Here is a 20,658-nt window from a genome sequence, read left to right on the forward strand (position 1 = left end):
AAAGTAGTTACTTGTTTAATTTAAATTTTATTTCATGTATTTGAGTGTTTTGCCTGTATATATGTCTATGTACCATATGCATGTCTGGAGCCTGAGGAGGTTGGAAGAGGGCACTGGATCCCCTGGGACTGGAGTCACAGATGCTTGTGAGCTTCTCTGTGGTGCTGGGACTCAAACCTGGTTCTTTGAGTGGCTGTCCTCCCCTTTTAAATGCAGTGAGACTGGGCCTCTCTAATATGTATCTCTGGCTATCCTGGAAGGCAGATGCCACCATGTCCACCCGAGCCAGTGATCTTAACTCCTGAAATTTCTCCATCCCAGTTACTTTTTAATTATATTAGAAAAACCTCACTTTCAGAATGTACCACGAGGGCTAGGTATGGGGATGCATGCCTTCAAGCCCTGCAGACACAGGTGGATCTCTATGAATTAGAAACCGACCTGTTCTATATAGGGAATTCTAGGCCAGTCGAGGCTAGTGAGACCCTGTCTAGAAACAAACAAAGGAATGTAACAGAAACCATGATGGCAGAGGCAAGGTGGATCTCTGTGGACTTGAAGCCAGCCTGGTCTACATAGTGAGGGTTACAGTCAGGGTTACAAAGAAAGACCATGTCTCAAAACCAACCAATCAACAGATTAATAAATGAAAGGGGGAAACGGTAACACAAGGTAGACTGCACACATCTGTATTCTCATTGTTCCAGAGGTGGGAGGATTGCCTGAGCCCAGTAGGAGGCCTGCCTAGGTAGCATAACAACACCACAACTCAAACAAACCCCAAACCCCAAAAGATCAGTGGGGAGATACCTGAAACGTCAGTACTCTAAGGTAGGAAGATCTCAAGTTCAAGGCTATCCCAGGCTACTAACCAACCAACCAACAAACAAACCTTAAGGGCAAGACTCCGACGGAAGAAAACAAAAAGTAATGCAATAGAATTAAATCAAAAGACCGCTTTTGTCAATCTCCACAGGCTCAGAACTCACAAGGATTAACAGTTTGGGTTTTTGCTTTTTTCCTCTATAAAGATTGGCTAATGCTGGTTGTGCTGCAAAACAAGTCGTTGTATTTCAGAGGAAGAATTTTGGTGGTTTGTATGTCTAAAACATATCTAAAGCTGGTTTAGGGCTGGCAAGATGGCTTAGCCAGAAAGCACTTATAAAAAAGCCAGACTACCAAATTCACATAAAGGCAGAAGGAGAGAACTGAACTCCGCAAGTTTGTCCTCTGACCTCTGCAAGCACACTGCACATGCGCCCTTTCTCCTGCATCAGCAGACGCACAATAATGAAAAAAAATTAAGAAATGCCAAAGAGCCTAGAACTGTTTCATCAACTATCAGGTGAGTGAAGTTTGATTTGTCTTCCTGAGATCACACCTGTCTCTGTAGAAGACCCGCAGGCAGCAAAGGCAGTGATGTCATTGAGGGCCCTGACTTCTTGCCTCTGTCCTCGCATTTTGGATCAAAACTCACTGCTGCTCCTCTAGATCCTTAAACCTCAGGTGGTGGCACACTCCTAGCTTGGTCTATGGAAAACCTGTCTAGCTGTTGAGCGTGGGGAGAACAAAATGACAACAAAACCCACCAAGCTCGAGTAATCCCAAGCAGGAGAGAACCAACTCCTGTAAGGTGCCCTCTGGTCCCCATACACACCAATAAAGGAATAAGAAAGCAAAACTGGTCAAGCATGGGGACTCGTGTCTGCAAGTCCAGTACTCAGGAAGCTGTGGCAAGAGGCTAGGTCAGGGGTAGCCTGACCTATATGATGAGTTCTAGGCTAGCTGGGCTAGAGCGGGAAGCTGTTTACAAATGAAAAGAGAAGGCCCCTTTAAACTTCAGTTTTCAGAACTTCTTTTCTTCCTGCCCACTGACCACGGTTAGGCTTTAGTTGGGATGGGGGCAGGTAGGAAGGGAAACTGTATCTCACTCAGATCTCAGGAACAGGGCTTTCCCGAAGAGTCCACTCTCTTATGGAAGACATGAGGTGTGCTCTTTCTCCATAGATACAGCTCCCCAAACCAGCCATTTCATCCCCCCCCACTTCGATCGTTGTAATTGACGCCTCACTTCTGTGTGTCTGGACAGCGGGTGAGGTTAGTCCAGTCCCTGTTCCTGGACATCTAGGCTGTTTCCAGTGGAGTGCTGTTACAGACTGGCTATGGACACACCCTCCACCCCTCCCTCAGGCTGTTGGCGAGCTGTGCGGCAACTACCACATCATGATTTAAAGAAACTATGTCCACCTCCAAGCAAAAGGACTTCCTGCACCTTGTTATGGTGATATGACATCTTCTCAAAATATTGCCTATTAATGTGAATTTCCCTGCTACAAGTTTTTGTTGTTGTTCGTTTGGTTTGGCTTAGTTTTGGTTTTGGTGTTTTGAGACAGGCTCTCGCTACGAAACCTTGGCTGGCCTAGAACTCATAGTTCTGCCCCTGCCTTCCCAGTGTTGGTATTAAAGGCATACATCCCCATACCTTGCCCACTTAGAAGTTCTTAAAAATATACTTCTAAGCCAGGCACGGTGGCACATGCCTGTAATCCTGGCACTTGGGAAGCAGAGGCAGGTGGATCTCTGTGAATTTGAGGTCAGCCTGGTCTACATAGTGCGTCCCAGGCTAGCCAGAGGTACAGATAAATAAGTAAATCGTAAGATATGAAAACATGCCTTGCAATCTTTTTGTGGTATGTATTAATTAATAAGGAGACCCACAAGTAGTCACATGAACAGAGTAAGAGACCGGGGAGCACTTGGCAGTGAATGAGACATCTATATCATGCCTCCTCCTTGAGGTCTCAGGGATTGCTTCAGAGGGGGCCAGAGAGACTCTAAGAGCCAGAGATAGTACATATCTGCTGTGAACAGTATTTCCTGGACACAGCAGTGCACATGAACTGAACACATGAACTCACAGTGCATGCACAGACCTGCACAAGATCAAGCCACCCAGAATCCCAGCAAAGAAGTAAAAATAAGAAGAAAGAACGAAGCCACTTTGGACCCAGAGAAGAGCATGTCTGATTGCATGCGGGTTGATACCCCAGGTCCTGCCTCTGAGAAAAAGGTATCGGACGGGTCTGATGCTCTTTGGGTGGATGACACCTAAATGAACATCAGTACAAAGTCCCAATTTATTTCTAATATCAGAGATCAGACCTCTACTCTTGCCTGATGCGTCTAAAACAAAAAGGGGGAACTGTAGAGAGCTGTGGAATGCTATGCCTTAAAGATGGAGCTGGTTTCCGCCTTCCACCTTCCCGATGGTGAGTGCTCTCTGTCACGAACAATTCCACATTTGGCTAAGGCTGAGGATCTGGCTTGCTTCCATGTATGTGGACCTATCTGCATTGCCCACGTGGCACGGCTGGGTTGGCTACCCAGAGGCTATTTAAGCTGTGGGCTGGCTTTCCCCAGGGTCCGAGAATTGTTCAAGGTTCCTGAATAAACTGCATTGAAAAAAAAAAAAAGAAGAAAGAACGAGCCGGGCATGGTGGTGCATGCCTGTGATCCCAGTACTTGGGGAGGTAGAGACAGGTGGATCTCTGAGTGTCCGTGGCCAGCCTGGTCTGCAAAGCGAGTCCAAGGTAGCCAAGGCTACACAGAGAAATCCTGTCTCAAAAAACCAAAAACCAAAACCAAAACCAAAACAAAAAAAAAAAAAAAAAAAAAGGAAAGAGAACAACAAACCACCACCAACAAAAAGTCCACTTTATGTTCTCTATGTACTCACTGGAACATGGTCAAACTCTCAGTGGCCTGCCCCTTAAACAGGACCGAGTCCTTCCCCCTTACACTCCACTGAAGCCATCACTGCGGAGAGTTACTCTTCAGCACCCTTACCATCACGCTTTCTAAGCGTTCTCTTCAGTGGCTGTTATTTAGGGGTGGGGGTGGGGCTAGGTGGGGTAGGGGTTGTTACTGAAGCCCTCCATGTCCCTCCTTCTCAGCTGTCTGCAGTCATCGCTAGCCTCCTCCATCTTCCCCTCGTCAGTGGGGGCACAGATCATGGGCCTCCCCATGGCTTCTGGCCTCAGCACGGACCACGAACATAGCCCCCTGATGCTGAGAGTGGACGGTCCCGGCCCTACTGGCTCACCCAGCTGCTGGCTCTTCTGCCTGCACCCTCCAACCTTGGGCAGAGCCATATTTATCTATTTTAGCGCCACAGTGTACATGTGGAGGTCAGAGGACAACATGAAGAAGTTGGTTCTCTTCTTCCACCATAGGAGTCATGGGGATGAACTTAGTAATCATTAGCCTTAGTGGTGGACACATTTACCTGCTGAACCATCTTGCCTCTGGCTCCTAATGATGATTTTTATTTCATTTTTTTTCTTTATTAAACTAATTTATTTTAATCTTATATCTATGAGTGTTTGTCTGCAGGTGTATGTAATGCCCTTGGGGGCCAGAAGAGATCATTAGACTCTTGGAAGTGGAGTTATGTGGTTATGAGCCACCCAATGTGGGTGCTGGGGACCACTTACTGTGAGAGCAGTAAGTACTCTTTAATGCTGAGCCATCTCTGTAGCCCCTTTATTTCTTATTTATTACAGCCTGACCAAAGTTTCTCCTTCCTCCTCTCCTCCCAGTTCCTCCCCTCTCGTCCCCTCCCTCCCTCCCACCCCTCCTCCACTTTTCTTCAGAAAAGGGCAGACCTCCCACGGATATCAACCAGCCATGACACTTCAAGTTGCAGTAGTAAGGCTAGGCCCCTCCTCTCCTGTGAAGGCAGGACAAGGCAACCCAGTAGGAAGAAAAGGGTCCCAACGGCAGGCAACAGAGTCAGAGACACACTGCTCCCACTGTTAGGATTCCCACATGAAGGCCAAACTACACAACCATAACACATGTGTGGAGGGCCTAGGTCAGTCCCATGCAGGCTCCCTGGTTGGCAGTTCAGTCTCTGTGAGCCCCTATGGGCCCAGGTTGGTTGATTCTGTGCTTCCTGACCCCTCTGGCTCCTACAATCCTTCCTCAACCTCTTCTGTGGGATTCCTCAAGTGTCACCTGAAGTTTGGCTCTGGGTCTCTGCATCAGTTACTGGGTGACAGTTTGGCTAGTCTATGAGTACAGCAGGTTATCAATAGGGATCATTTCATTGACTTTTTTCTTTTTTGACAGTCCTATTTGGTTTTATCCGAGGTCTCTGGGATATCCAGCTTCTGGTTCCTTGCCCTCTAGGCAGCGTCGGGGGGAGGCTCTCTCTCATGACATGGGGTCTCAAGCCGGACCAGTCATTGATTGGCCAATCCCACAATTTCTGCACCACCTTTACCCCCAGCACGTCTTGTAGGCAGGATAACTGATAGGTTGGAGGTTTTGTGGCTGGGTTGGCGTCCCAGTCCCTCCACCGGATGTCTTGCCAGAAGATGGTCAGTTTGGGCTCTGTATCCCCCATTGCTAGGAGTCTTAGCGGGAGTTTCCATTGTCAGAGGTTTCTGGCTTGTCCCCGAGATGCCCCTCCATTCATCCCACTCTCCAGGTACCTTCTCCCTCTTTATTTCCTTTTCTCTCAAGAGCCTGTTTTGGCCTTTGCTCGTGTTTGTACTATATTTTTATTTTTATTTTATTTTATTTTTTTATTGATTTGGGGCCTTTCCGTATCTATCCTTCCTTGTTATGTATGCTGCAGTTTTTCTCGCAGTCTTCTGCTTGTGCTTTGACTCCATGTCTCTGTCTTAGAGATACCCACTTTCTTGTCCTGTGATGGCCTTGCTGGAGTTCTTTGATATATCCGACAGATCATCTCCAGGCGTGCAGCGTGTGGCAGAGTTGGGACAGGCACGAAAGGCATGGGCTTGCCCAAACCTCACAGCACGACCCTGTCGTGCCTCGGTTTTCATGGCAATTAAGGGGACTGTGGTAGAGTTGTTCCTACACCACTGAGGTGCTGTGGAGATGGGAAGTGCCCCCGGCAGTGGTGAGATGATGTAAGGAGACAATGACAATCTCCATGGGTTGGGCCCTTAGGGTGTCTCGCACTCTAGCCTGAAGGACCTGCTCCTCAGTTCCCAAACTCCGCATTCCCACTTAGTCACTCTGCACATCCCCTTTCTCCATCCTCTTCCGTCACCTCCTCCCCATCCACATCCCACTCCTGGGTCCTTCTCATCTCACCACTGTGGCCCTGAGCTGCTGTGATCTGCGGTCTGGCTGGCCTTGTCAGCTCTTCCGGAGCCTGGGTGGGCTCTTCCACTGCAGCTGCTGCCGCCACCGCCACTGTCTCCCCTAACCCCACCCCACCAGCTCAGCCCCAGTAGCTCACTGGCCCAGGGGCCCACATTTCTTGTTAGGCCACACAGAGGGACAGGAAGAGTTGAAAGAGTCCCCTGATGACTGACCTTTCCCCAGTTTTTCCAGATAGATGTCCCCAGATGCTGCACCAGCTTACATGTCTGCATGCTGTTAAGGCTGCAGCGATCTGGGCAGCCTCTCTTGAAGCAGAGATCACTAGCTCCAGGCTCCTGGCCTTAGCTGGAGTTGAGCAAGTCCTGCAGATTTGAGCCAGCTGTCTGTCTGCCTCTACCCAGCCCCAGGTTCCTGCCTAACATCTAATATTTGTCGGGCTGAAGTTGTGGCAGGCATGGTCTTTGCATGGATGAAACTAAATTAGTGACCCCCTCGACAAAGCTGTCTTTTCCTGACCTCTGACTCTTTGTGAGGAAACCACATTCCTTCTCTTTAGAAACTGGACAGAAAGGATCTCGGGGGACCAAAATAGAGAGTTGATGGACACCTTCTGGCAAGTCAAGCCCAGATCCTTGGATCTCAGTGTGGCCAGGTTCTGGGCGAGGCTTCAGGCCCTTTTGGGCAATCTCAGACATTTCTACCAGCACTCCCAAGCTAACTGTCCCATTTCCTGCCCTCTCACAGATTACCTGGAGCTTCTTGGCTAGTAGCCATCAAGGAAGATGGAGATTTTTATTGGGAGATCTTGAGCTCACTTTGTTGCGACCACAGGACCTACCTGGGAGAAGATGACCAGAGAGGCATGCAGGGGGAAGGGTGAGGACCAGGCTTTCTGTTTGCCGTATCTCTTGAGAGTTGCACTGGAGAATGTCCAGGACTCAGTAGGTAGACAGATCACAGGTGAGTGGCTTTTGAGTCTCTGTTCTGCCATCTCTCAGCAAGGTACTGCCTACTCCCCAGGTCTATGGTGAGGATTAAGGGCTGGGTGTGGTGGTGATCCCACGTCTATGATCCCAGCACTCAGGGAGGCAGAGGAAGGTGTATCTTTGTGAGTTCAAGGCCAGCCTGGTCTGCTAATCGAGTCCAGGACAGCCAAGGCTATACAGAGAAACTTTCTCGAAAAACAAGTAAGCAAACAAACAAACAAGCAAACAGAGTTCACTGGGGGACATAACATGTAATGCGACATAAAATACATAAGCATCTTCTTGTTCATTTGGTGAGACTGTGTAGCTCTGGAATTCACTATCTACATCATGCTATCCTCAAACTAACAGATTTGTGTTGGGTACTTTTTAAACACTTTTATTTACATTTCTTTATATCTCTTTCTCCTTACTCCAGTTCCTTCCAACACTTCAACACGAGGTAGGAGAGAGAAAGGGTTAGTGGGAGAGGGAGCACAGTTTTCTTAGCTGCTTCCTGCTGGTGAGCGCCTTTGGGTTTCTTGGAGCCAGTCCAATCCTTGTTTCAGGAGGTCTCCAGCTTCTAGTCTCATTGCATCAACAGCAACAGGAGCCTGAGGTGGGAAGCAGCAACAGCCTTGTTCTTTCCTAGACCTTTCCACACTCTCTAGGCTCTGACATTTATTCTCTCTCCAGAGTGCTCAGATTTAAACTATCTGCAGCTGGCTTAGAGCTCTTCTCAGAGCCTGCAGGAGGCAAATAGTTTGCTGCTGCGGACTATCTGAATCAGTCCCACATCCCACACTGGGAATTAAAACAAAAACATGTTTATATCCACAACAGATTTGTCTGTCTCTTCCTCCTGGATGCTGGAATCAAAGGTGTGTGCCACTATGCCCAGCTTATAAGCAATTCTTTCTTTCCTTCTCTCTCTCTCTCTCTCTCTCTCTCTCTCTCTCTCTCTTATTTAGTTTTTAAAGACAGGGTTTTTCTGTGTAGTCCTGGCTGTCCTGGAACTCATTCCATAGACTAGGCTGGTCTTAAACTCAGAGATCCACCTGCTTCTGCCTCTCAAGGGCTGGGAGTAAAGATGAGCTATGCGGGGCTGGAGAAATAGCTCAGTGGTTAAGAGCACTATCTGCTCTTCCAGAGGTCCTGAGTTCAATTCTCAGCAACCACGTGGTGGCTCACAACCATCTACACCCTCTGCTGTCATTCTTAGAGCCCTAATATGCATAAAATAAATAAATAAAAATCTAAAAAAACAAAGATAAGATATGCACCACCACTGCCCAGCTCATAAGTAACTCTTAAAAAAAAACAAAACAATACAGAGTTAATAAAATGTAACTGATAAAAAAATAATAATAAAATAAAAACAAAACAAAACTCTTTTTATTGAGTCTTTTTGAGTTTCACATCATGCACCCCAGTCCCTCTCATCTCCTCCCCTCATATTCACTCTTCACTTTGGCAACCTCCTCTCCAAAATAAAGTGTGCCCACGAGCGTGCACACACACACACACACACCACCACCACCAACAACAAAGCATAGAACACACCTCATCATGGAAGCATAGTGTGTCACGTGTGTCCCACAGTATATTCCTCTGTCCACACATCTTCACTTGCAAATGTTCATTGCAATGAGTCATTGGTCTGGTCCGAGATCTCTGGTTTCTGTGACATTACTATTGGATCCTCGGGCTGGAGAGATGGCTCGGTGGTTAAGAGCGCTGTCTGCTCTTCCAAAGGACCCAGGTTCAATTCCCAGCACCCACATGGCAACTGTCTGTACCACCAATTCCAAGGGATCTGACACCTTCGCAATAATGCACATAAAATAAAGTTAAATAAATTATTTAAAAAAATGTTGGATCCTCATAGGGACTGCTCCTGGCTATCCTGTTGTTGCCCTGTGTCATGAAGATCCTGCAACTCTGGAACAGCAAGTCTGGCTCTTTCCTGTGCCCCAATCGTTCGCAGATGATATAGATTTTGGGGTGGACCAATTCAGAGCCCTGGATCTGGGCCTGGGTGGTAGCTGAGCTGATGGCTCAGCCTGATGGCTCTCCCTTATTCGCACCACCAGGGTGAGCTCTCCAGTGTTGCTCCAGCTAGGCCACCCAATACTGCCATTGGCAGGAAGCAAGGTCAGCTCTCTTGTCCTCATGCTCTCAGAGCTGGCTCACCTCTACCCACGCCTGCAGGGCCAACCCCACTGTGCTACCTGGGCCAGATGCAGTGCCCATTCTCCCGAGTGCTGCTGCTGGTGACAGATGGGGCCAGCTCTCCAGGGCACAGCAGCCAATGAGGGGCCAGGCCAGTTATGCACAGTCTCTGGACATCCACATGGTCCCCAGCAGACACCCTGACCAGGGACATCCCCATGTTCTCTAGTGATAATATGAGCCACAGGCATCAACACCAACCTTTGCCACTGTGTAGCCATGGGCTCAGAAGTGACCTCACCACGGCCCCAGGTGGCAAGGCTGGCCACTCCCAGCAGGCTGCTCCTCTTCACCCTCCAGTTCCATCTCTCTTCATAATGCTCAAGATGCTCGATTTCTCTTCTTCTCCCATCTGACCAGCACATAATCACACACTGTGGTGGCCCTGCTGCAGGCTGGACATGTGTCTGGAGGGACCCTGGGTGACATCCTCCACCCATCCATGCTACAAGGCATGGTGACAAGCTGGTGTCTATGGCCCGCCTTTGCCGAGCACTGGAAGGCAGGTCTGTGAGTGGCGTGGAGCTCCACAAGTCTCTGTCTGTCTTCCTGCCTGGATTTGATTTGATTTGATTTTTATGAGTCATAGGCATGAATTATAGCTCTGGCCATGAAACCAGGCATCAAGCTAGGATGAACAAGGACTGTCATCTGCTCTGACTCTGACTGATATAAGAACTCCACCACCAATGTCTCTTTGCCCATTGCCAGGGGTGTGGGGGTCATAAGCAACTAAAAAAATCCAAGTGTTTATCGGGAGCCCAAAGAATAGAGGCTATTATCTTAGCTCCTGTTCAAATGTGTGCCTGTGTCTGTGGCTGCTGTGTATTCTCTATGTTCATGTGTGTGTGGTGTTTTCACAGGTGGAGCATCATGACAACACCAGTGTATGTGTATACCCCTTAGGCATGTCTCCTGTAGAGCCAGTACTCAGAAAGTCAGGTTTGTAGAGAATCTGAAGTTTGCCAGTACGTGGAGGAAGGGAAAAATAGAGGGAGGACACAGTGGGAAGGAAATTCGGACTAGCTTAGTCTAAATAGGGTGCCGATGTCAGGGTCTGCTAAGATCCACCTCCTGTACTCTGTGCCACACAAGAAAGTACTGAGCCGAGCGCCAGGAGGAAGGTTGGCTCCAGCTGGCAATCATGCCCCATCTCAGACATGGAGTCCGCAGACCTTAGAAAGCGCAGGCTCAGAGCTGGGCACGTAACTCAGTTGGCAGAGTGTTTGTCTTTCATGTCCCAGGTTTGATCTCTAGCACCACAAGGACTGGTTATGGTCATGCCTGTCATCTCAGTTCTTAGTAAGGAAAGGCCAGCGGATCAGGAGTTCAAAGTCATTCTTAGCCTTACGAAGAGTTTCAGGCCAGCCCATAATACATGCTCGGAAAAAAAAGAAAGAAAACCCGAGTGTCTGGCACCGCCATGTGCTGCCTCTCTTCCTTTACTCATGGCCAGGGGGTCAGTTGCTCCGGCTGGCTGTGATCCGATACTACTCTAATAGGAGGTATATTTATGAGTTGCCATAAAAGGCACTGGTACGCTGGTGAGAAAAAGCCTCCCAACTTGCTATAAACCCGCTATTTGCATGTTTATGACCTCGTTCACCAGCTAGTGGCTTACACATTCTGGTGTCCTAACACTGCACCTGGAGGTGGCATTCCCATCAAGACGGATGAGCGGGTGCAGGCCCAGGGCACTGCTGTGGGGCCTGAGACTCCCCTCTGGGAGCACGGCCCTCTGGGAGCATGCCCCTCTGGGAGCACGGCCCTCTGGGAGCACGCCCTGGACACCGTACTCGGACTACTAGGTGACTGATTGGACTCATGCCATATAGCTATTGATCGCAGCAGACTCTGTCACTCTGGGAGACCCCTTTGCGCCTTTTCACTGTCAATACCCTTTGCTTCAGGAATACCCACGATATGGCCTCGACTCACAGAGGCCAGTTTTACTGTCCCAGGATTTCATCTAGTCAGCTCTTCAGTACTTGGCTTCTTTGAGCAACATGACATTATTTAGATCCATCCTTTTTGCCCAGGGAGACAGGTGCTCATCCGAGTCACCTTTCACAGTCATAGCTGTCAGACTAGGTGACCCATACTTGTTGATCTAGCCTCCTGCTGTCAGTGTTGGATTTTTGTTAACAGAACTGTTCTGGATATTCCTGTACGAGTCTGGGTATGTGGATGTACAACTGCTTATGCGTGTGTGTACATCTATAATTGCAGATTCACACGTATGTGCATGCATGTGAGTGCATGTACGCATGTATGGGCCAGAGGTTGACATCAAGTGTCTGCCTTAATTGTTCTGTGCCTTATATTTTAAACTTGCTGACTAAGCTAGTCTAGCCAGTTGGCTTGCTTCCGGAACGGAACCCCATCTCTGCCTCCCAAGCACTGGGCCAACATACTGTGGGTGGGTGCTGGGCATCTGAACTCAGGTTTTCATGCTTGTGTGGCAAGTGCTTTTCCCACCTGCCCATCTGGCCCCTTTAAAATAGTATTTTTATTGATTCTCTGGGGATTTCATATATGTGTAAATATTTTGTTGCTGCTTTGAGATGGGGCTTCTCTATGTAGCCCTGGCTGTCCTGGAACTCATGGACCTCCACTTGCCTCTGCCTCCTTGCAATTAAAGACACACCACAGCACCTAGTAAACAGTGCATTTTGACCACATCCTCTTTTGCGCCCCTTCTAACTCCTCCAGGACCACTGTCCCATCACATGTTCCTCTCAGCTTCATAGTTTCTTAATTTGGGTTTTTTTTTTTTTCTTTGTTTGTTTTTGAGACAAAGTTTCTCTGTGTAGCCTTGGCTGTCCTGGAACTCCCTTTGTAGTCCCGGCTGGCCTCAGACTCACAGAGACCTGCCTCCTCTGCCACCCGAGCGCCACCACTGCCCAGCTGAACCCACTGAACCCCCTTAGTGCTGCCCAGATGCACGAGGTTATCACTCCATCCTCTGGAACATGGGCAACTTGTCAGTAGCCACAACCAAAAGGAAAAAGACCCTCTCCCAGGGGTCACCAACTGCCAACAGCTCCTACACTGGGGGTGGGTCTTTGTGAACACTTCCCCCATCCGTGCTAGAATTGTAACTGGAGATTTGATCTTGTGTAGGTCTTAAGCAGGGAACCATGGCTAATGTGAGTTCATGAGTGCAAAGGTCATGGCATGTACAGCACCTCCCTCCATCCACCTTTTACTTTTTTTTTTAAATCCTTTCTTTTGTGATGTTCTTGAGTCTTGGGGGAGTTGATAGCTGTATTAGGCAAGCACCCTAACAGTCAACCACATTCACCATCTTTTAAATTAAGAATGAAAAATTTGAATCAGGGTCTTGCTATAGCTCAGGTTGGCCAGGGACAGAGCCATCCTTTCTAAGCAACCCAAGTAGCTAAAATTCTAGCCCTGGCCACCTGGCTACCCGATGCACATTGGTGTGGTACTGATTTACTGGGGACATTCCTCTGCCAGCACTCAAGAAAGGTGGTATCCCAGCACTCTGGGAGGCAGAGGCAGGTGGGTCTCTGTGAGTTTGAGGCCAGCCTGGTCTACAGAGTAAGTCCAGGACAGCCAAGGCTACACAGTGAAACCCTGTCTCCAAAAACAAAACAAAACAAAACAAAACAAAACAAAACAAAACAAAACAAAACAAAACAAAACAAAAAGAAAACAAAAGCAGAGAGAGAAAGCTGTATGTGTATGAAATTTGTGTTTTGTTGCTTATAGATTATGCCTGGAAAACAGAAGACAGTGTGTGGTGACTGTGCTGGTGGAACAAAGCGCCACAGGGGGCGCCTTTGGCATAAGGGCTACAGTCTGTGTCATCTAGTTCAGTCACCAGACACATTTCTCGTGCAACCCAGATAATCACGAAAAATAAGCTCACTGTGTGTGTGTGTGTGTGTGTGTGTGTGAGAGAGAGAGAGAGAGAGAGAGAGAGAGAGAGAGAGAGAAGGGTGTTGTATATGTGGGCACATGCACATGTAAGCATAAGCATATATGTACAGAGGCCAGAGGATAACATCTGGTGTTCCTCTCCCCCACCCCCAGGTGCCATCTGTCTGGTTTTGCGTTTTATTTAATTAATTGACAAGTACACTTATTTATTATCGTGTGTAGTCATGACACACGAGGGATGCACATGCTACTGAGTATGTGTGATGATGATGAGAGGACAATCTTGTGGGGTTTTCTCTTTCCACCTTCATGTGGGTTCTGGGGATTATAGCTAGCACCTTTAACCTCTGAGTCCTCTTACTGGCCTTTTTACAAAGACATTCTCTCAGTAGCACAGAACTCACCACATAGGCTAGGCCCAGTGGTTCCTGTCTCCATCTCTCTAGGACTGGGATTATGAGCACATGCCACTGCCTCTAGCCTTTTCTATGGGTTCTGGGCATGAAACTTGGGTACTTGCTAGTTTGCCAGCTGAGCCAGCTCCCAGAACCCTTAGTTAGTTTTACATAGAACCTGAGGCCAGTCTGGACATCCTGTCTCAAAAGAAAGTAAAGATTCATGAGAAATACATGGGGAAAATGTATAATGTGTCTATCAATTCTCTCTCTCACCAAATACAAAGACAGGGCTGTGGGTACAAAGTTGGGTTCACTGGCTTGTGGTACTCATGGATGGAAAATGGAATTTGAGAGCCTGTGCCGTCCCAGTGTGATTGACTGGGGATGGAGCAAGCTAACTACCTTCCTTGGGAAGACAAGAAAGGAAGTGGGGCAAGCCAGTTTTCCCTTTCCCTCCACCTTCCCCCTTTCTTTCCTTTCACTTCTCTTCTCTCCTTTTCCCTTTCCTCCCCTTCCCCTCCCCTCCTATAGCTCCAGTGCTGAAGTGAAACTTGAAGCTTTGAGCATGCAGGGAAAATTCACTGCTGACCTATGTCCTTAATCACTCAAGCCAATTATTTTTTAATTCTATTGTGATTTATAGTTTACAGAGTGTTTATAAACATTTTGTTCTTGGATTATCAGGACTTGGCAAAGTAGGAGGGTTCATCCCTGTTTACAGAGATGAGGAAACTGAGCTCCCACAAAGAGAGTCCTATAGAAGGTCTGAGAAAAACTGACTAAATCTGAACTTGACACCAAACTCTCTGCCTCCAGGCCCATTACCTTTCCACTCACGTGGTGCAGACAGTGGGGATGGTACCATGTTTGCAGGTACCAAGACAAGAATATGGAGTGGGGAAGGTATCAGAGGCCATTTAGCAGTGGCCTGGGGCTTCCAGGGCAGCAGGACCATCCAAGCCATCGGGGCATCAGCAGGGAGAGGCATGCAGTAGGCAAGACTTTTTTTTTTTTTTGGTCGCAATTACCTGCTCACTTGGGTGACTAGCCATGAGGAATCACTCTGTGACCCACCTCTCCTGGGGTGATTGTGGGAGCTGACTGGTCAGTGGCAGCGGTGAACCACTGGCTATTGACAGCAGATCCTGGCAGGCTTGAGGAACTTAAGCTCTTGTGTTGGAAAGAATGTGATGGAACAGGATGCTCTCGGTTCTCTGGGTCCAGACCTCACGTTCTCGCTTGATACCAAGCCCCAACTTGATATCTACCTATGAGCAGACTCAGCTTTGGGAAGAGAGGTTTGCATAAGATGGAAGTTGGTCTAGACGCCTTGGTCACTGAGAGCATGGTCACCACACAGAGCCAGTGAGCAGTGCAGACCAAGCTGGGGGTTGTCAAGTTTCTTCAAGGGTATGCCAGTCTCTGCGCTTTTATTTTCTCTCTCTGGTTTTTCAAGGCAGGGTTTCTCTGTGTAGCCCTGGCTGTCCTGGAACTCACTCTGTAGACCAGGCTGGCCTCAAACTCTGCCTCCTGAGTGCTGGGTTTAGAAGAGTGTGCCACCACCGTCCAGTGCAAGCCTCTGCGCTAAGTGCTGCCATCTAACATGGCAGATATCTTATCTACCGCAATTTCTCAGGCTCAGTGATGAGTCAAACGTGTCTCTTAGGGGGACACTTGTCTTTGTCAGGGCTTAGAGAAAGGAAGAGAGGCAATGACAAATGCAGGTATAAACTGTCAATGGAACGAGCAGAGAAAGAGAAGAGAGAGAGGGTGGGAGGGAGGGAGAGGAGAGGAGGCCTGACTCACATATTTAGATGGAGTAGTCAGGGGCCTAAGGAAATGACCTCATTGAAGGGATAGGGAACAATGAGATCGTGAACTGTGTGAAGGTGGGTGCGGGAGGCAGGGTGAAGAGTGTGCCAGTGTCCTGTGGTAGGAGGGGCTGTGCCGTACTCACGGAAGGGAAAGGAAACTGTGCAGCTCAAACAGCTACTGCCTGTAGGGATCAAGCTCAAACACTGGTGCAGCAGACCACACAGCTGAGCGAAACACAGCGGAAGGGTGGGCAGGGCCGATCTCACAGCATTTTGAAGTAAAGCTCTTGGGATTATACAAAGCACATCAAGAAACCTTGGAGAACCTTTATGGGGGCTATCATGTCCACAAACCAGGCTGTCATAAATTGTCCCTGTCTCTATGTGCCTCTTCCATTAACCACTCCCAACCCAAGTTTCCTAGGGAGTGGTGGAAGGCTGAGGAGCTGGGGCTCCTTTACCCAGAGATGGCTCAGTGGGCAGAGGTGCTATAGCCACCAAGCCTGATAATCTGAATTCAATCCTCAAAATCTACACGGTTGAAGGAGAGAAGCAACTCCCTAAGTTGTCCTCTAACTTTCACAAGGGTGCTGTGGCACACACTCACACCCGTACCCCCCAGTAAATACATAGAAAAAGTTTCAAAGTGTAGAGGAACTGGCAGCCCTGTGGCCTTGCTCTGCCTCTCGCTGAGGATGACCTGAAAGCTCCTAATTTGTTCTAGGAAACGCATGTGTGACCCATCTGGAGGGACCTTGGAAGGGGTACACACCCACACGGGCACAACAAAAGACAGCTGTTCAAATGGTAGTCTCAGCAGCTCCTTGGGGCTCCTTGCCCTTCTTCATTAGAGGGCATGAGGTGAGCAATGGAGAAATAAATACTGGAGGCAACAAGGGAGTTGGCTTCTGAAAATTTTATAATTGAATAAATTGAAAGATAGCATAGGTCCTGGTGGGAGAAATGAAATGTTATAGAGTATTTGATCTGCCAAAATTAGTTCCTAGATTAATGCGACTCCATGGAAGTTGCAACACTTTTTTTTGGGGGGGGAGGTATGGGGAGGAGACAGGGTCTCTCTATGTAGCTAACACTACTTGTTCTGGAACCTGTATAGACTAGGCTGGCTTCCAGGTAACAGAGATCTGCCTGCCTCTGCCTCCTGAGTGCTAGGGTGAAAGGCCTGCGCCGCCGCTCTGTAGCACTGAGTGCCCTGGAGCTCACGATTCTCCTTCTGTGACCTCCCCAGTGCTGAGACTATAGACCATATACTCCCAGTCCCAGCTCCACCCTTACTGCTGCTGCCACCTTTGGCTAATTATAAGTGTTAGTGTACAAATAAATGTTAGTGTACAAATACATTTTCGCACATGTACTCCTTTGGAACAGAAGACATGTTTAACAAAGCGGCCAACATTAGGCATTCACTGAGAGCCAACCACTGAGCCTGTGAAGGGTGTCACTCTTGTCCCCATTTCCAGCCCCGCACTGTAAGGCCTGAGGCAGTTGTCAAGATCACAAGGCTGCTCAGTGTTGAACCTGGTTTTCCCTCAAAGCCCATGGTCTTTTTTTTTTTTTTCTGTGTAGACCAGGCTGGCCTTGAGCTCACAGAGATCCACCTGCCTCTGGCTCCCAGAGATTACAGGTGTGTGCCACAGCACCGGGCATCTCTTTTTTCCTTTAATTATGTGTCCATGTGTGGGCATGAGTATGTGGTTGCTGGAGCCTGAGGCACTGGATCTCCAGGAGCTCAACTACAGGCAGCTGTGAACTCCATGTAGGTGCTGGGAATTGAACTTGGGTCTCCTGCAATGTCAATATGCTTTGGTAACTGCTGAGCTTTCTCTCCAGCCCCGAAGCCAATGCTCTTAACCCTTATAGAATTATCCTAGAACATGTATGGCCATGTAAACCAGTAATATTTTAAAAAGGTTCTCATGGTGAGGATTGGCCCTTGTCAGACGTAAAAACTATTTCGAAGAATCGATATTTACAACCACGCAGTATTTGCTGAAACTAAGGTCTATGGGAGGAACAATTGTGAAATACACAAGCCAAAAGCAAAGGTATGGCAAAAAAGCAGGTTTCGCTAAGCCAAGATCCAGAGGAGAATTATTTAATAAATGGTGGCTGCATAAACAGTAAACATTGTGATAGAGGAGGGAAATTAAGTCCACATTTTTTATCTACTTACTCCAAAGTAGAGCAAAAATGAAACTAGATAGGTGATCATAAAATAATAAAATATGCAAAGAAATTACACAAGCAGATGGGTGCATGAAAGCTCGCTTTGTTAGTATTCCGTGAGAAAAAAGCCTGAGGACTAGAATGACAAATGGACTGTAAACTAAAACAAAAGGGACGCCAGGCTGGGCAACATTTTCATCGATAACAAAAGTGGAATAGCTTTAAAAGAAAAAAAAAGAGAAAGGCATTTTTTTAAAGTTAGAAGAGAACTCAACTCAAGACAATGGATGGGAACAATAGGTCATGCACAGACGGGGAAATACAGATAGCAAATGGGGAAATTTTGAGTGTATAGTCATCCAAGAAATGCCAAATAAGGTAATCTCAAACTATCAACAGGCATCATTAATGTAGGGAAGAAAAGATGTCACTCACTGTTTAGAAATGCAGGTTAATTTCCTCATGCTGTTCCTTGCTGGTGAAAGATAAATTGGGGCAATATAGGGCCATTCATATCTTGCTACCTGAAAACTTTTCCGCTCCTAGAAATTCATCCCACGTGTAGAACTCATGCACGCGTTAGCAGATAACTGCAACGAAGTATAAAATACACCAAAAGTAGGGGCTGTATACTGTAAACATGGCCATGCAAACAGTGTTAGTGAAAGTAGCAAATAAAAGAAAATGTGTGCTTGCAACATGTAAAGTATCTATGTAGGTTTTGTGTTTGAGAACTCAAATTGTGTAGCAATAATTGGATATTCTTTTTACAATCTTTTTCCCCGTTACTTTGTCTTTTCAGTGGTCTTTACACTTAGAAAAAAAAATCATCTGGAATTTGTAATGTAGGTGTTTACAGGGTTGCCCTGAAGAAAGTTGCCTCCTACGAACATCCCAAGATGTGTCAGTGCGTGGGCGCCTCCTCTTCTCTCCAAGGCAGGAGCCTTGAGTAAGCGCCCTGACTGAGGCCATCTTAGAGTCTGGTCTCCTTAGCACTCGCGGTCCCGCTGCCTCCGAGACCCCCTTCTGAGGGAACTCTCTGGAGCAGGTGTGTGTGTGCATCCTACCGACACCTGTGCTGGGGGAGGAAGGGAAGAGTCGCAAACCTAAATGCCCGTGGGCGCCTCCGGATTTGAGGCTGAGTCACAGCTTTTGGGGGCTTCTATCCTCCCCGTGCCCCCTCCGCTGCAAAGCGCCTCTCGGGCAAGCCTGGGCATCAGGTACGGCGAGGTGTCCGGTCGGACTCGGTGGAGCGGGGCCCTGGCGTGCCCTGCTGGGTGTCAAAGGACAGGTGGGGAGCTGCGGAGCCGCTGCCTGTCCGCTGAGGCCATCGGGGTGGTCACGTGCGGGCCACAGTGGCGCGCTTCGGGACGGACCGCTCTGCCCAGCCGCCGAGGTGAGCTCTGCAGAATCCCGGCGGGGCCGGGACGCGCCTCCGGAGCGCGAGGGCGCGCTCGGTCCCGGCGCCGTCGGGGCTCGGAGGCCGCGCCGCCCCGCGCCACGGCCTCGCGGGCGTCCTCCGGCGAGGTGCGGAGCGGGGACGCGGGGACAGCGGGGGCGGCGGAGCGGGGCCGGGGACGCGTCGCCCCCCCGCGCAGCTCGGACCCCGCGGGCCGGCGGGGAGGCCGGGCCGGGAGTGCCACGCGCGCCAGGCGAGGGGCGCGGGTTGCCGGGAGGACCGCGGCGCTGGGGGTTGGGGGGGCGCGGGCGCATGCGCCCTGCGTCCGTGCCATATTGGAATGGGTAGGAGCGCGGAGCGCCGCCGCCTCCGCCGGAGCGCGGGTGCAGGGGGGCGGGGAGAGCTGCCGGCCGCCCCGCTCCGCCGGGCCCAGCAGGAAGGAGGGCGCGAGCGAGCGGGCGGGCGCGGGCGGCGCGAGCGGAAAAGGCGCCCCGCGCGGGCGAGCGCGGAGAAGGAAAGAAAGAAAACGAGTGAGTGAGCGAGCGAGCGGGCGAGCGCGCGCGAAAACTCCCGTCAGGTTAAAAAAAAAAAAAAAGCGGGGCGGCCGGCTGGGCCTTCCCGCGCGGCGGCCTGAGGGGCGGTGCGGCGCCCTCCCGAAGAGGCCGAGCAACTTTGCCAGCGGGAACCGGGCGCGCGGGCCGAGGCGCCAACGGGCGGCGGCGGCGCGTTGGGCGGGGGGGGGGGGCGCGGGGGCGGCGCCGGGGGGGGGGGACGCGGCGCCCGCGCGCGGCCTGGCGCGGTCCCGGGGCTCGGCGCGCCGGCCGGCGGGGCTGCGGGGACGCGCCCGGGCACCTCGCGGCCGCGGTGCAGGCCGGCGGCGCGGGCAGCCCAGCGGGCGCGTGAGGCCAGAGGGGCCGGAGGCGGCGGGCGCCCAAGTTACGGGCTCCGGCGCTGCTCCCCACCCCCCACCGCCGGGCTCCCTCCGGCCGAGCCCCCGCGGGCCCGCCCCCCCGGGCTCGCTCCGGGCGGGGCGCGAACCCGCAGCCCGCGCGGCCGCACAACTTCGCCGGGCCCAGGCGGTGGCCCAGAGTCCGGGCTCCGCCGCAACCGGTGGCTCCGGCCTCCCCCGGCGCTTCGGCTCCAGAGCTCGGCGCCGCCGCCGCCCGACCCCCCGCGCGGACCTGGTCAGCGTCCTGAGGCCGCCCGGCAGGTCCGTGACCGTTTCGATTTCTGTTTCCAAGTCTTGTTTTGTTGGTTGTGGGGACGACCGGAGGGACGAGCCCTGGGAGGCAAGGCCTGCTCTTTGCGGAGCAGAAAAAGCCTGGCGAGACCAGAAATAAATTCCCGCGGAAAGGATAATGCGTGGTGCTAAGTTTTCCCCAGGATGCCAGCTGGTCGCGTGGGGTCCAAAACTAAGCTGTCAAACCCAGGTCACCCCTGGAGCTTGCCGTGCGCCCTGAGTGGGGTGGGACGTTCCTGTCTCAGGCAGGGCTGTTTGGCTCGGTTTGGCTCGGTGGGAGTTCTTGCCCGCGGGTCACTCAGAGCACTTGGTGGCCTCAAGTGGTGTCTTGTGATTCCCATGTCCATCAAAAGGCTTCGAAGGAAGGGAAACGGATTTT

The 20,658-nt window shown here is 50.3% G+C and overlaps 1 protein-coding gene and 1 non-coding gene across 7 annotated transcripts in view; one reads left to right on the forward strand and one right to left on the reverse strand.

Annotated features, from left to right (window-relative positions):
- Positions 1–9,911: 9,911 nt before the first annotated feature.
- On the reverse strand, positions 9,912–10,051 carry LOC132656691 (small nucleolar RNA SNORA48). The gene has a single exon (XR_009594406.1). It is a non-coding gene; the product is annotated as a small nucleolar RNA SNORA48 (small nucleolar RNA).
- An 8,618-nt stretch (positions 10,052–18,669) lies between these two features.
- Positions 18,670–20,658, forward strand: part of Sfmbt1 (Scm like with four mbt domains 1) — a 110,392-nt gene continuing 108,403 nt past the window's right edge. For 2 of the 6 annotated variants that reach the window (XM_060390791.1, XM_060390796.1), the window contains exon 1: positions 19,406–19,569. The gene's annotated coding sequence lies outside the window, so the exon portion shown is untranslated. Of the gene's footprint in view, positions 18,689–18,934; positions 19,037–19,149; positions 19,168–19,405; positions 19,570–19,869; positions 20,250–20,658 lie in introns of those variants that run through there. The other 4 variants (XM_060390794.1, XM_060390793.1, XM_060390795.1 and 1 more) reach the window with 4 other exon arrangements.

This window comes from Meriones unguiculatus, chromosome 9 (assembly GCF_030254825.1).
Source record: "Meriones unguiculatus strain TT.TT164.6M chromosome 9, Bangor_MerUng_6.1, whole genome shotgun sequence".
Classification (NCBI taxonomy): domain Eukaryota; kingdom Metazoa; phylum Chordata; class Mammalia; order Rodentia; family Muridae; genus Meriones; species Meriones unguiculatus.